General features: G+C 40.6%; 1 protein-coding gene across 1 annotated transcript in view; it reads right to left on the bottom strand.

Moving 5' to 3' along the window:
- Positions 1-16,591, bottom strand: part of LOC122806400 (receptor-type tyrosine-protein phosphatase mu-like) — a 1,009,373-nt gene that overhangs the window by 943,604 nt on the left and 49,178 nt on the right. Inside the window, exon 2 of the mRNA XM_044076787.1 lies at positions 12,636-12,672. The gene's annotated coding sequence lies outside the window, so the exon portion shown is untranslated. The remainder of the gene's footprint in view (positions 1-12,635; positions 12,673-16,591) is intronic.

Below are 16,591 nucleotides of genomic sequence, written 5' to 3'. Positions count from 1 at the left end.
TGATGGTGACCATAGTGAGGCACAGTTGAGGTTGTTTGGGGTTGAATCTGTCCCAGAGGTTGACATCCCTTTTCTTCCTCCATTGTTCCCACACACAGTCTGTATGCCCACACTTACCCAGTCCCTAGAGGCCACAGATTGTGGACAGTCACATGGTGTCGACATTGAACAGGACAGTGTAACAACTATGGCATCAGTGAGTGTAGACATTGGCCATAGCCAGACAGCTAGTGAGGTCTCATGCAGGCAGATTGACAGTGGTGCTCGAAGGGTGACTGCTGTCCATCCACCTCCTGCCACAGATGTCACATTTTGGATCACTCTCTGCATGTTTTGGCCATCATGGAGGCACAGGCATGTACCAAACACAACACCAGATGGATGCTGAGGGTCAGGCAAGTAGCACAGTCTGACATCTGTGACTGTCTCCACCTCATTGGTGATGCCATGGATCATTTCACTGATGTAGTGGACAGAAGATGGGCTGAGACAGTGTCTGTCTTTGCCTGCACATTGTCTGTGCTGGAACATCTGGTCAGGGTAAGACATGGGGCATGTGGACATAGGTCAGCAACACAATCTGCTGAGAGACCACTTGTCCGTGCACACTCTTGCACCCATAGTGTCAGTACATCCAGTGCTACAAGTGTGCTGTCAACACCATGACATGGCAGGCCATGGGTACATGGTCCTGGGTGGTCCTGTGGTGGACACGGGCCCAGCAGACAGCAGTAACCATCAGGTACTAGCACCACATCTGACCTTGGGTGTGGTGGTGCCAGTGCCACTCCTGACAGAACAAGATCCTGTGTTCATGGCCAGAGAAGGTAAACTGTCTACTCTGCCATGTAGGATCCACAGCTGTCCAACATACATATGTGCACACCCTCAAACATCTCTCTCATATGCAGGTTATCCACAGACACCCATGGTCTCCACAGCACATATGATCAGCACCCCTACTTGACTCACACACATGCTGCCAACTGTATGGCACAGCCTAGACCTCTGGCACCCCAACACCACACTCTGTGCATGTGATGATACCTGTGCTACATCTCTTCCTTTGATGCAGGGACATGCAAATATGTGTCTGATGCACAGGATGACTATATTACTTTCAATGTAGTTGTGTAGTGTAGTATTGTTATGCCATTGCAGGTGTTGTGGGCCACAGTAGGTACTGTGTGCTGGGATGTGTCCTGACTACACAGCAAACCTTGTGTATCTTAGGTGCATAATGTTAGACTAGTGGTAGCATGACAGAATGACAGGTGTATCACAGACCTGTGTATGTGTTTTAGGGTTTTAGTGGTTATTCTATGGACACATGATGGCAGTACAGTGGCACAGGATGGCATGGCAGCACAGCAGAAATATGACATCAGTAAGGTACAGCAGTATTTGTACATATTTTCCCTAGATGCATATGTGTAGAAGGTCGTGTGTGAGACAATGGGGGCAGCCGGCATAATTATGCATTTATAATTTGTGAGAAGGTCTGCTACCCTTTATACATGTCACCAGGGTTTTAAGACCGTACAAACCTAGATATTGGCAGACATCACACACACACACACACACACACACACACACACACACACACACACACACACACACACACACAACTGGCTGGTAGAAGACTAGAACCCCTCCCTATGTACTATTACACACTATAGTTCGCAGTAGTTATTGCATGTGCCACAGGGTTTATCTGAGTTTGGACTGTCAGCTAGTACACTTAACATAGATGACATCAGCAGGCCTTGTAGGGGAGGGCATTTAGGAGGCAGCAGCTCCATAAAATGCATAACAATTACATGGAGATTGCGCATATGAGCTTATTCATAGTGCTGCAGATGGATACATGTAAACACACACACACACACACACACACACACACACACACACACACACACACACACACACACACACACACACACACACACACACACACACACACACACACACACACACACACACACACACACACACACACAGTTGGCTGTTGTGAGATTAGAACCCCTACCTATCTAGTAGTACACACTACAGCACTTATCACATGCACCACAGACATTACTTGAAAGTAGACTGTCAGCCAGTGCTGTCAAGGTGGATGACATCAGTGGGGTTTTGTAAAGGAGGCCATTGTGGACACCATCAGGTAGTCAAAGGGTCTTAAAATGTGTAACTATTGCTCAGAGATAGGCATATCTGTACAGCTGCAAGAGGTGATATTTACACACAGAGTTGGTTGTTGTGAGATTAGAATCCCTACCTATCTAGTAGTACACACTACAGCTTGCAGTACTTTTTACCATGGAGACTACTTGAAAGTAGACTGTCAGCCAGTGCTGTTAAGGTGTTTGGCATCAGCAGGCTTTGTAAAGGAGGCCACTGTTGAGGAAAGCAGCTAGTCACAAGGCCATAAAATTGATCGCTATTGCACAGACATAGGCCAGAAAGGCATGTCTTTACTGCTGCAGGGGGTATATCTGTATACACACACAGACACACACACACACACACACACACACACACACACACACAGACACACAGAGAGTTGCCTGTTGTGAGATTATAACCACTACCTAGCTATTTGTATACACTGTAGCTTGCAGTATTTATAGCATGCACCACAAGTTATGTCTGCTGTATTTGTGGATGCAGCCACAGTACTTGTGGCCTATGCAAAGTGGCCTTGTATTACACAGCATGTGTGGCCTGCAGAGTGCTCCAATGTACTGCTGTTATTGTCTCTAGTGTCATAAGAATGGGATACATGTTAATACCCCTGCTATGCATGTACAGTTCCCAGTATGGCCATGTCTGGCTGGTTGCAGTTTGGTAGGTGGACAATTGGCCATGGAAATATGGCCTGTTCAAGGCCTGCATTACAACCATTGCACATTACACCACTGGCTCACCGTTGCCTGTCTAGAGGGTGACATTTCACAGGCAAAGGGTTCTGTGGGTGTGTGGATTCTGTCTTTTGAGTGCCTTGGTCTGTTATCATCAGACAACTGTTGTGATGTGTAGGTGCAGATAACCCCAGCACAGCATTCTGCATGTAAGTGGGGACATTCTTACACCCCCCCCACACACACACATATATATATATATATATATATATACATATGTGTGTGTGTTTGGGTAACAGGGATGTCATCTTAACTCTTGCTGTGTGTGTGTGTGTGTGTGTGTGTGTGTGTGTGTGTGTGTGTGTGTGTGTGTGTGTCTATACATATCTTATTAACATATGTGCCACATACTGATAGAAAGGGTAATCATGTGTGAGGGGGATGGGGAGACATACATACAGAAGCTGTCTGTATGCACAGACATATTTCTACATAGCTGTTATTTGGGCAGAAGAGGCAAGAGACATGGGCTCAAGTTAGCTTAAGTGTAGGAGCATGCCCAGTGTGACTGTCAGTACTTACAAGGTGACTCCAGGCCAGATCTACCGGTACTCCAGTCAAGGATTTTGTGTGCTGCAAACGATTGGCTGCTGCACCTGTTTCCACACTCCAGCACTTCCCTGATATTTTGTCCAAGGCATTCCCTGCCTGTTTGCTGAATGTAATATGTGACTCATACCTATCAACTGTACAGATTTGCACAGAATGTCCAGATATCTGCTTCATATCTTTGATCCATGTTACATAACATTGTGGTTTTCTGCAACATTAGTGGCAAATCATTAAAGAGTGGTGTTAGGAAATAATGACAGACATTTGAGATTCAGACTACAGACACTTCAGGAGTTTCATGGTAATGCAAGACCTTTTAGTCTATCAATTCTTTAAGTTTGCAAGTACAATATTTAACACTTGATTCTATTTGTGGGCCTTTGTCCCACTTATATTCATGGCTTTGGCCACATTTATTGCTGTAAGATGTTGAGAGGTTTGATATGCTGTGGTACATGCTGTAACACCACATACAGGGTGACAGTTTGCATACCTCTCCCTCTACATGTTTTTTTCAGACTGTCTGGCCTATTGCCCCCATATGTCTGTTCTGTTCCTCATACAGTTGTGGTTGTCCGGTACTATACTGTAAAATGCAGGCACTGATGTGTTGTAACTAGTGAGACATTTAAGTGATGGTCTTTACATCCTGAAGCTAATCTGACCTGTTGCAACGTGCTGTTATACTAGCCACCTTCTAGGTTACGCAGACCATGTATTATGTCTGTCTGTATGTTTGGCCCTCTGTCCCCCCATTTTCTCTGGCTTTGTATAGCTACCTTGCAGTCACAGATTGTGGCATTAAGACAGTCTCTGGGACTTCTACCATATGAGTAACTCACATGCAAAAGCTGTAGATGCTGCCAGCTTTGAACCATCAACACCATCACCCATGCTAATGTCCTTAGCCCAGTGAGGCAAACCAGTCACCAAATAAAGGGAGAGGTTTAATTCCTCACACTATTAACAGCTTATATACATATCTTAACCCCTGCATTTTGTGGGTAAAATATGTGGGCAGCTTGCATGTCAGAGCCCTGGAAATGTGTGGTCTGCTGATATATCCTTGCAAACATACTCTATTACTGAGTTGTATGGAAACACAGATGTGTTGGGGGTAGGGGACTCTGGCATTGACAGTCATGCATCTGTCCTAAGACTCCACTGTTTGGCATTTCCCTTGCATAATGTAGTGGATTTTCCAGGCATGTGACCTAATGAATATTTTGGGGCACTCAGTATTAGACAGAGTACCCATTGTCCCAAGTGGCTGTTAGATCTCTGCAAGTTCCCCAGCATGCCACTCCATTCCCTTGCATACATGCAGCAGGTCCATACATATGCTACCATAGTCTAGTACCCCATACATTTGTTGTATAGTAGAGTGACTTACCTTGTGAACACAGCAGTTGAGAAACCTATGTTTCAGGGCTGACTCTGTCTAATGCATGCAGTACTCAGCCAGTACATGGTTAGGTACAGGTTGTGTGGTGTGGCTGGCATCCTTTTTACTATGTATGCAAGTTGGAGTAAGGTGTCAGTCCCTAGGACCCTAGGTTGTCAGTGAATGTGCTATGCTTTGACTCTTGGCCAAGCCCAGGGCGTACTGGGTATGCCTTTGTCTGCCTACAGGGACAACCTCAGCGGGTTCCTCCCCCGAGACCCTCTGTGGGTGTGGCTGTGGGGACCTAGGCACTGGTGGGGGGTCTGTGTGTCCCTTCTCTGTGATGATCCTGCTGCAGCTGTTTTCACAGGATCATGTTGTGTAACATGGCACTTGCTGTGAACATCTGCACACATGTGGCTGGAGAGTACTGAAAGGCTCCATCAAATATATCGAGGCACCGGAACCATGACTTGAACAGCCTAAACACATGCTCTATGATGTTCCTAGTGTGTGCATGTGCCTCATTATGACATTCTTCAGTAGGTGTCTGTGCCTTTCTAATAGGTGTCATCATCTATGGTTCCAGTGCGTAGCCAGCATCCCTCAGTAGATGGCCATACGAGATGTCTCCCCAGCAAACATCTGGTCAGCTGTGATGTTTGTCAGATGTGGGAGTCGTGATAACTGCCAAGGCTGCCAGCACACACATTCATGATAGTGCCCTTGGCATTGCACTGACCTGGCAGTTGATGGAGTGATACCCCTTGTGGATGATGTCGACTCTAGCCTCCTCACTGGGAGGTGCTTTGATGTGGATATGAGTGCAATCTATGGCACCCAGTACCTCAGTGTAGTGTGCTACATGGTAGAAGAGACACATACTGCTGGCCCTCTTCTCAGGGGTGCAGGGTAAATAAATGTGCTCACTGGCATGGTTTTGCATGGCATCCAGGAACTGGTGGAGTACTCTGGATGCTGATGCCTCTGAGACCCCCATCATGTCCCCAGGTGGTCTTTGAAAAGTACCTGTAGCTGGTATCCTAAGGGCTACACATACCTTTGTTTCCACTGGGATGGGTTCCCCTCTGTTGGCTCTGGGTCTGAGATGAGGGCAGCAAAGCTCGGTGAGTTCTTGTAGTATGTCCCTGTCCACCCTGTAGTGCTCTACAATCTCCACCTCATGTAGCTCCTAGAAGGTTACCCTGGACCTAAAAACTCTTTTCCTTCACAGTCTAGGCCTATTGTCAGAAGCAGCAATGGTCCTGATCTCAACATCTAGCATATACAGACGTAGCAGAGTGGCAGCAGCCCCTGGCATTTCTCAGTTAAAATTCCCAAGTCTTTACTCTAATGGTGCAGAATAAGGGGGGGGATCAGACGTTAGGGTGTATGCATACTTTATAGTGCTCTGCTGCAAATGCAGCCTGTATGATTGCCTAACTATGATGCATTCCACCTGCCAAGTACATCACTGAGGGGTTGGAATGGCCCAGTTTAGGTAGAACAGGGGTCATCAGTAATTTATATATGATTGGCTTTCTAAGCCACTTTCTTGTTTTTTTTTTTCTTTTTTTGACAGCCTTCCTTGATAAGCACTGCAGCATGCAAACCCATGTCACAGGTATAAACAATGCTCTGCAGTCAATAGACGCACTCCCATAAACGGGCACACTCAGCATAGCTCATACCAGCTTAAACACATGCCCCAAGGCTAAACAAAGATTTGCAGCACTGGACAACCCCCCCCCCCAGATCAGCTTAGCAGTGCACACACGGGCATCACTCTGCTCCAATATGCTTAAAGAAATAGAGACACACTCCTTTTGATATCAGCTACATCTTCTGTGGACACCAACATGATTCTGGGACTACACTGGTTTGATCTGCGGGCACGGATACCCATTTTTGATATTCAGTAACCCCAGCTCATTTGCATACAAATCTGTGCACACAACTTGGATACAACACTATTCCAGGACCTGCCTCATTAGCAACCACAGACATCTACCATTGTACATACTCCATGCAAGGCCCTATAATGTATTATTGTCACATATTTTTATTATCTTTTACTTTTTACACTTTTAATTTTTTTTTTCCATAACTACATATTTGCACACTGGTGCATGCCACACAAACATAATATGGTTATTATAAAAAGTATTTTAAATAGATTTTTCATTACATTTTGGACACATGGGACATAGTTTTGCACATATCTGTGTCTGCTGACCTTCAAACAGGGCTTTAACAGACCCTTTTCACTTTTTAATTTCATGTACACGGAATTTTTCCGTGTACACCTCTGACACCTACACAGGATCTGCACAACTGCCTATCTGCTTGCTGGATCACTCTACACCCTCATTTGCATGCAATTCACCTGCTTATAAGATGATTTGCATGCCACGGACACATCCATGTTGGGATGCTCCTGCACGCCCCTCAGCTGTGTTTACTGGATTGCACAGCTGCTTACTTTGTGTAAGCTCTGTGCCACTATGCATACGCTGCAAATTAATCCATGTGGGCTGTATTCAATTACCCCCTAAGTTGTCTATGGCAGCATAGCAGTTCAGAATAAACCAAGATGACAAATGCTTGTGAGATCCATAAATCATACCTGGAAATAGTGCCTGCCTTCTTATCTACCAAAAAAAAAAAAATAATCTCCTGTTTATCCCATCCTTCTGGTGTTAGGTTGCAATGGAGGCACTACTCGCCTTGGTCATAGAAATGATATAAATGGCTGTTGTCAAACACACACACAAACACACACACACACACACACACACACACACACACACACACACACACACACACACACACACATATATATATATATATATGTTGTTGTGTCTTTCAGCTTATCCCGGTTAGGGGTCTATATATATATATATATATATATATATATATATATAGCTATACAACATACTTCCTCACCTCTACCCCTAAAAGACTAAAGCCTTCTGTGTACTACTCAACATCAGACTAAGATCAAACTCAAAGAACAAATAAAACACAATAACATATTTCAAGATGTTGCTGTCAGATGTATATAACAGCATGCCTCAGTACCTCTAACCTTAAAAAATAACCAACTGCATAGGTGACTGATGTTTGATTGTGAAGAAAGTGAAAAAAAATAATGATTACAACAATGTATTCCAGGTTATTGCTCCTAAATAATACACTGCCCCTAGACAAACTATAGTGACATTCTATGCATGCCTCTGAGGTTTGTGAGGAAAGTTAAATAATGACTTCACTGTTCAGACTCTAAACAGGCTATAGTAACACTGACTGCACTCCTCGGAGGTTTGATTCTAAGAAAATTAAAGTAGCTGTGACCCACCATCGTCAACCCTCCTCACAAGTTATAATGATATTCTATACACACGTCTGAACAGGATCAGTTTGCGACTAGATGAAGTTCCGTACAGCTTCTACTACTAAACATGTGTCAAATTGTACCTATACAGTCTTGGGTGTGGGCAGCCAGGCCTCCAGAAGCTCTGAGGATCTAGATGCAACTTTTGAATGATAATGACTTACTAATTTATTTTTTTTACTGCTATCCAGAAGAGTTCTGTATTTGCCTGACAATATTGTACATATTCACAGATAAAAATTGGTGATATTTACATATACTCACACACACACACACACACACACACACACACACACACACACACACACACACACTCACACACACACACACACACACACACACACACACACACACACACACACACACACACACACACACACACACACACACACACACACACAGCACCTGAAAGCCAGGTCTATCCCAAACTATACTGATTCGTCATACACACATATTGATATTGGTCCTGAGAAGTCAGGTCCATCACAAGATGTACTGATTTTTCTCACAGGCACTCATGTTCTGACACTCCCCCTACAAGCCAAGTCTAACACAACACACACATACATACATAGCCTCAGAAACACAGATGTCGAAGACATTATAATCAATCGAGGAATGGTTTTAATATGGGTCGAGGTAGGTGTACAGTATTATTCCCTACTACAACCATCGTCCCTACCTCGACCCATGTTAAAACCGTTCCTCGATTGATTATACTCTTCGACATCTGTTCGACCAGTGATTCGTATTTTCATATGTAAACCATACATAGCCACCCCCCCCCCAGACACACACACACACTAAACACATGCTGTATACTTACCTTAAGGTAAATTCAAAGCATGCCAGTTCATCTACGTCAGTCTTTTGGGTGTTGGAGGAAAACAGAGCATATGGATAAACCCATACAGACACAAGGAAGAAATGGAGAGTCTCCATGGAAGAAGCCACTGTTTATTTATTAATGTATTTATTGATTTATTGATTGAATGATTGATTGATTGACATTTGTTGACCGGGAAAGTCCACTGGGTTAGAAGCCCATTTTCAGTGGAGGCCCGGGGAGAAAAGCTCCACAGTTAAATAAACATAGCAACAAAAATAGTTATACAATTATAATAAAAGCACTTGTACAAAAAGTAAAGTACATAGTTGAAAATAATGCATAATATACTTTCAATAACAAAAAGCAATAGACTTTAGTAAAGTATAACATACTTTCAAACCATAGGATAGTAGTCAATGAACTTAGTACAATGATACATATCATTGGTGGGAAAAATAAGTTTATGTGAGGAAGATGGATATGAGAGAGGGTTGGAAGCAGGTTCTTGGTATATATGTTTTGGAGTTAAGGGGCCTTACTTTGTATTTCACATGTACAACTTGGATTTTTTTAAAAAGTGGGTTTTTAGTGCAGCTTTAAAGGTCATTGGGCAGTCCAGCTGAGGAATGCAGGAGGGGAGGCTGTTCCATAGTTTGGCTATGTTGTATGAATACTTATTGGGTTTAGCTACATTTAGAAGGGTTCTTTCTGAGGAGTGGAAGATTCGAGTTGGGGTATATGTGGGTAAGAACTGCCAAGAACTCAAAAATGTCTTGTGATGTGACAGAGCAAAACATCTCATTGCACTACTGTGCTAATAATCAAGCCACATTCTGCTCCTGTTAGACTACTAAAGCTTGCCACTGTTGAGTGCAGTGCTGATGCTTATCAAGAAACTGAAAGACATGATTATCTTGTTACCCTTAAGTACACTGCAGCTGCCTTTTCCCACAGATACACAAAGACAAACATCAGCCAGGGGTTAGTCTCTATCAATTGCTTACTCATCAATAGGCTCACAGGTTTATAGGTGTATACTAGGCTAACAACCATTAGGGTTCTTGTAAGCCAAGCCATACAACCCAAATGTAACCCACACATTTGATTTAGATGGTGGTGATTTACTGACTGCCTCTGTCCATCAGAGACGGAGGTGCCACAGCAGGGGCAAACTTCCAATTATGTATCCATTGGTCCAAGTTGTGCTTAAATATGGTTAGAGAGGAGCTCTAGTTCACATGGATGGGAAGCCTGTTTCAAAAAATTGGAATTCTCCAAGAAACATGTCTGTCTGTCCAACATGTCCTATTTATGTCCCTGGCAAAATTTAGGTCTTTTGATACAGTAGTTCTGATGCAGTTTGTGTTGCGCATGTGCAAAGCAAATATATCTACTTTACTGTGTGAGCCTCAGACATAGGATCATAAGACCACAAGAAGTTACTAGACTAACAGCCCTAGAGCCTTTTTAAGACTCGCCAATCATGTTTCAATTTTCACAGTTATCAATGTCCAAAGGCTAGAAAAGCTTTGTTATATGCCTGTGCCTTAGGTCAACTAAAGACTCCCCCTCTCCATAAGGGTCCCAGGTGACCTGCTGGGGGAGAATTTGTGATTTCCCTTCCGTTGATCCAAATTGCATTTGAATAGGCTTAGGGAAGACCTCTGTTTCGCATGAATTGGGAGTCTGTTCCGGACACATACCTGGCCCTCCATCATGTTTTGTTTATGCCATAGATGAGGTTTAGATCCTTAGATTGGGTAATTCTAGTTCTGTATGTTTTGTGAATGTGTAGCAGATCCATCAGGGCTAGATCAAAGAATGCCTTGTAGATTTGGCATAGATCACTCCTCAGTAGTCTGTAGGTGACTGACTACTGGGTCAAGGCTTTGAGATGGTCTGCATAGGACATAATATTTACACCCTGTATTCTTTTAGTGAGGAACCTCTGTGGTTTCACCAGGTGTTGCAAATGACTGATCAGGTACATGCCAAAGGGTGCATTGTACTCAATTATTGGTTTAATGTGACTTGAGTATAGTGACACACAAGCTTGTGGTAATAAAATAAATGAATAAACAAACAAACAAACAAATAAATAAGGTTCACAGTAAAGTATTTCATCTTACTTCCCACAAATGTGTACTACTTTTGTAAAGTTCGATCAGTCACTGTTTAACATATGCAAACAAAAGGGTTGGTGGCTTTCATTCACAAACAGCTCCTGCACCCACCAGCAGCTACAGACACTTCTGTGTGTACTTCATATGACATAATGATGCCCATGTAATGACTTTCAACTTTGTTCCACACTAATAGTAAACACACATTAAAAATTTCTAAGTTGCATCACACAAATCACATTAAACCTGCAAAGCCTGAATAATGGACAAACAGCAGTTAATCATTTTTGTCCACAGGTATCCATAGCAGTTATAGTTAGTTTGTTTGTGTACGTCTCTGATATCTGACTAGTATAACAAGATTGCTCTTTTTCTGGAGAAAACAGCTCAGAATCTGAGATATATTTTAAATATTACTGTTACAGACTTGGAGAGCTGATAGACTAACAGGTTTTCATCACATTTATTTTCTGAAAGATATGACATCAGAATCTCAAATGTCTGTCATCATTTAATGACTTCAGCCTTCTATGACTCACAAAAAGCAAACACAAATGTTCAACGAACACACCAAAAATATATGCAAAATCAGGGACATTCATAGTTATAAACCTTAAGGCCAGAGAATGAAACAAAAATGATGGGGAGGGGAAAACAACCTTTCATTGTAAGATCATAACCATGAAGTTTGTTATATTAAGTGAAGAGGGTGTATGGTGCAAAGCCCTCTCCTCCCCATATGAGGTGTTAGTAGAGGCATAGCCCCTTATCAAAAGATTCCACAAAGAGTCAATGACTTGCAATATTTGGTCAATTACATGTAAGAATTATAGTGGGATCAGGTTACCTTAGTTCATGTTTCACTTTCAGTATCTTTAAGTACAGATACAAAGGACAGTGTTTTCTGAGGAAAGTTTTCTAAATATTTGGTGTTATTTTTATATTTAATTGCAATTATGCTGCTCCGATACTGTACTTTATCTGTTTTGTACAATTCTGAGAAAGCAAAATTCTCTGAATAAAATAATGTTGTAACAAACATTTCATTTAACAACACATTGGAATACAGAATACTACAAAGCAACACAAACACACATTTCCAAAATATCATACCTGAACTTCAGCTCATGTACTATAATAATAAAATAGTTAAACAAGCAAGCATAGTATGTCTGTTACATATACCTGGAATAGCTTGTCTTCTCAGAGAAAAGATGTCAGTTATCCTTCTTTTTCCATGAACAGAAAAATTCACTATAGAATTTAAGGAAGCTGGATATTTTTATTAAATATACTTAAAAAATGTTCAGGTCATACACATCAAGCTTTTTTTGCTGTTGACAACAACATTTATGTTTTCTTTACAGCTCATTCATGAACATACACATATAGCAGCTGTTTTTGTCTCAGTAAAGTATTTTCTGTTACTTACCAAATGATTCGTATTCCACACAGGAAAATTTTGTATTCTGCTTGCATAAAGAAAAATAGAAAGTGATTAATACTTCTTAGAAGTGATCCTGTTTTATGAAATTGCAAAGAGTATATAATAAACATTAATACACATTGGATGCAATAAATATGTGTAATTAATATCTCTTTGCCTGTTACTCTTTCGCCTCAGACTTTGCTTGTTTCACTGTTCTCACAAATGTCAGTGGCCAAGAGTCATGAATAAAAGGTGTATATCCCTGAGGTTGCTGCTGATGTCACAGTACAAACTGTCTATGCAGACTACATAGGGAATGAAGGTAGGATTGAACTTATTACAGCATTTTCTGAGAATTTTAGTCCATTACAACAAACCATTTATCTGTTGCAATGCTTTGTTGTCAAATTATTTAAAAGAGTATCTCATTAGCATAAGTCCAGTTGTAAAATGACTCCTTATCGTACTGAACCAAGGCTATGAAGACAGCAGAGCATTTGATTTGGGACAGGTTCCACACTTATCACCAGTAGAGAAGGTAGTTGACTTATTTTGGCATGAATGACTGTTACACTGGTTTGAGGTGATGAGTAAGATATAGCTTTATGCCCTACTGTTAGGGGTCAGGTTTAGGTTTTAACCACTGGCACGCCACTAAGAAGCACCGAATGATCATTGACAGAAAAAGTAGAGTAGAAAGAAACACACACTGGTTGTTGTTACACTGGATGGAGGAGGTGGAACATGGACTTTGATTTTTGCCATTGGGCATGAGATTAAGGATGGAAGCGTGATCACTGCCAATGCATCTAAGTAAGACTTGTAGACTGTGATAGTCACTGTGATTGTGAGTGAATCATACTGTCTGATAACTAGTAGGTGGAATTAGGAATTCACTTGCTATCAAGTTAGCTCAAGGTAAAAAGTAGTGTCATTAGTGAGGGCTATGGTGGAGAGCTGAATCACTCCCATATGAGCAGGATACATACATACATACATACAAATATTACAAGTACGGGCATTAATGCCCTTCTAGCCTGGCAATATATCAAAAATTAAGTGTCCAGGTTGTACTTAAATGTATCTGAACTAGTGCTTGCTTTAATGTAATTTAGTAGTCTGGTCCATGCATCAGCTAGTCTCTCAGAGAACCAGTTAGTACACTACTCATTCCTCTCCCATAGAATCCTCTACACAGACTGTTTGATGATTCTGTACTACTTTTTGATAACCCCCCAAACATTATCGGAGGTAGTTGTCTCTAAATGTCCTATATACCTGAATTAGATCTCCTCTTAGATATCTATAAGAGACACTGGAAATGTTTAAATATTTTAGTCTGTCATAATAACTTAAATTTACTCATCCATGGATGCCCTTGATATATTTCCGCATTACTCTTTTCAGTTTACTCATGCTTGTTTTCTTATAATGTTTCCATAATGTTATTCCATACTCAAGTTTGGGTCTAATGTAAATAACAAACGATTTCATCATTTCTGATTTCCTAGACTTTATAAATCTTTGTATACAACCTATAGTTCTATAATTATCGTTAACCAACTGGTTGATAGGATTAGAAAAACTCAAAGTTGGATCTATTTATATATCCAGGTCCTTAAATGAATGTACAGTTTCAGTTACTGTGTGCTGTATTAAATATGGCATGTAAGCTCTGGCTGTGAGTAAAGAAACAATGAGTGTGGAAGACGGAGAATACTGTTATGGAAAGGCGAAACCATGGCAACCGTATACAAGACTCAATTTCAGTTCACTCTTGAAAAACAGACATGCATCCCCTTTCTAACAGTATTTTTGTGCAGAAACCACAAATTATCATTGTGCATGGTTGAAGGTACATGGTATTTGATTAGCATTGGGGTAACATTCTGCAGGGGCTTGGGCAGAGGGTTCCATGTAATGTGATTCTTTCTGAAGGGTGTTTATGCCTTGAGCAAATGTTGTGCAAGATACCATTTCTAAATGTAATTATTTCATCTTCTTCACTTATTCTGACCCTGTCTGCAAACAGTTAAATAATGAAGGATTACTAGTCTTTGCAAATAATCTGATAACATTTATAAAAATGAAATTACTTAATTATCTGTTGTTATTTCTTATTTGACTAATATCTGCAAAGAATTTAAACTCTATCTTTCAATGTCTTTTAAACATAAAAGCTGATTTTCTCCTCAATGCAACTTTTGTAAACCAACCTTACTTACTAATTTCTTTTGTGATTTATCAGTGAAGTAGGCAAATTAGGGTATCATCTCTTTCTGCTGAAAGATTGCTTCTGTCAGATCAAGAGGGATTATCTCAAGTGCAATCACTAAATATAATCGTTTGCCCCCCTAAAAGTGTTCTATTCAGACTAAGGGACCAGTGTTTTGAACTTAGAGCCTTTCACAAATTTGCAAAATAAGTAAGAAATTGAAATACTTTTCTTGTACAGGAAGGAAGCGCTTGCCTTTACATTACTCAAAGGAAAGGCAAACAATTGACTTACCCTTCCATTACTATAAAGCAGTTTGACTGAATTATTTTTAATACTTCTTATAGAAACATTGATGGTGAAATTTTGAATTTGTTTTGTGAAAATAATATTGATTTTGAGACTTAAACTGTTTTTTGAACTTTATCATCAAATTTTGGTCTCATTATTTAGTGTACTGAAGATCAATAAGGACAGAAACAAACCACTTTTTATGCCAGATCAGAACTGAGTGGTTCAAAGATGAAACTTCTAGCTTCATTTTTAGATGTTGAATGTAATAATTTTCCAGAAATTCCTTCTTACATATTTTGGAACTAACTTATAAATCAGCTGATAAAAAGTTTGATTGCCAGAATTTGGACTGACATGAGTATGCACATATTTAGCAAAAAAGAAGTTGTCCAACAGATAAATTTATGTTATTTGTGTTTTGCTTGGCACCTTGTTAAAACATTATTTAATAACATATATTTTACAAAAGTTAAATGAGAAGCTGCAGGACTGCTGATCTCCTGGTCTTAATGATTACATTAACATAAAATGTTTATTAGAAATGAGATCTATTGAATAGTTTATCAGGCCACTTTTGTTAGAAATTGTTTTTCCTACAGATTTGAATTGTTCATTAGTATGCCATTTTAATTACTGATGTTTCCATGTCATATGATTTATTTGCACAGTGTATTTAGTAAGTAACAGATGGGAGTCTTTTCATTCAGATGAAATTTGCTGATGGGGTAAAATGTTTCTTTTTCTACAAATCATCTGTGTTTTTCTTTGCTAGTTTTAAGTGTTTTATTGTAACATGAAGTCATTATATTTTAGTATCTAAATAAATGAAAATTATACATTTACATTCAGAAATTCATTTTTTGCATTTACTTGCATACACACACACACACACACACACACACACACACACACACACACACACACACACACACACACACACACGCACACATCATTAAGAAAACTACTAGCTACACAGCAGATCATTAAGATCACAAGACAGATAAAAGTGACTTTTAAGCGACCTATTAAAGCAAACCAATATGGGAGACTTACACAGGTGCTGGGGCATGAGGTACAAAAGGTACAGTGCCTAGCAAACAAAGGGATGGCAGCCTAATGAATCCAGGTGTATCCAAGGACCCCTAATCAGGTCCAAAGTGGCACAACACAGACACCTGGCCAGTCTGTATTTAACTAGGACTTCTTCCAGAAAAAGGTGACCCAGAACATATTGGACTAAGTACACTGACCCTAGAATATGGAAGTTTATCTGTGACAAACTGGCAGCCACTGCAGACTTCAAAATAATGTTGTATGTTAGTGCTAGGGAATTCTGAACAAGTTACAGATGATCTAGTCAAATCTACTAAACACGTTTGAAGGACACGTGTTTAGCTTCTTGTGACTTTAGAGTGTGTTGCTCCTTTTACTGAGGGAATAACCATAGTAT

This window comes from Protopterus annectens, chromosome 1.part1 (genome assembly GCF_019279795.1).
Source record: "Protopterus annectens isolate FY-2018-M chromosome 1.part1, PAN1.0, whole genome shotgun sequence".
Taxonomy (NCBI): domain Eukaryota; kingdom Metazoa; phylum Chordata; order Ceratodontiformes; family Protopteridae; genus Protopterus; species Protopterus annectens.
The sequence above is the reverse complement of the archived record's forward strand: the minus strand, read 5'-3'. Positions and strand labels throughout refer to the sequence as shown.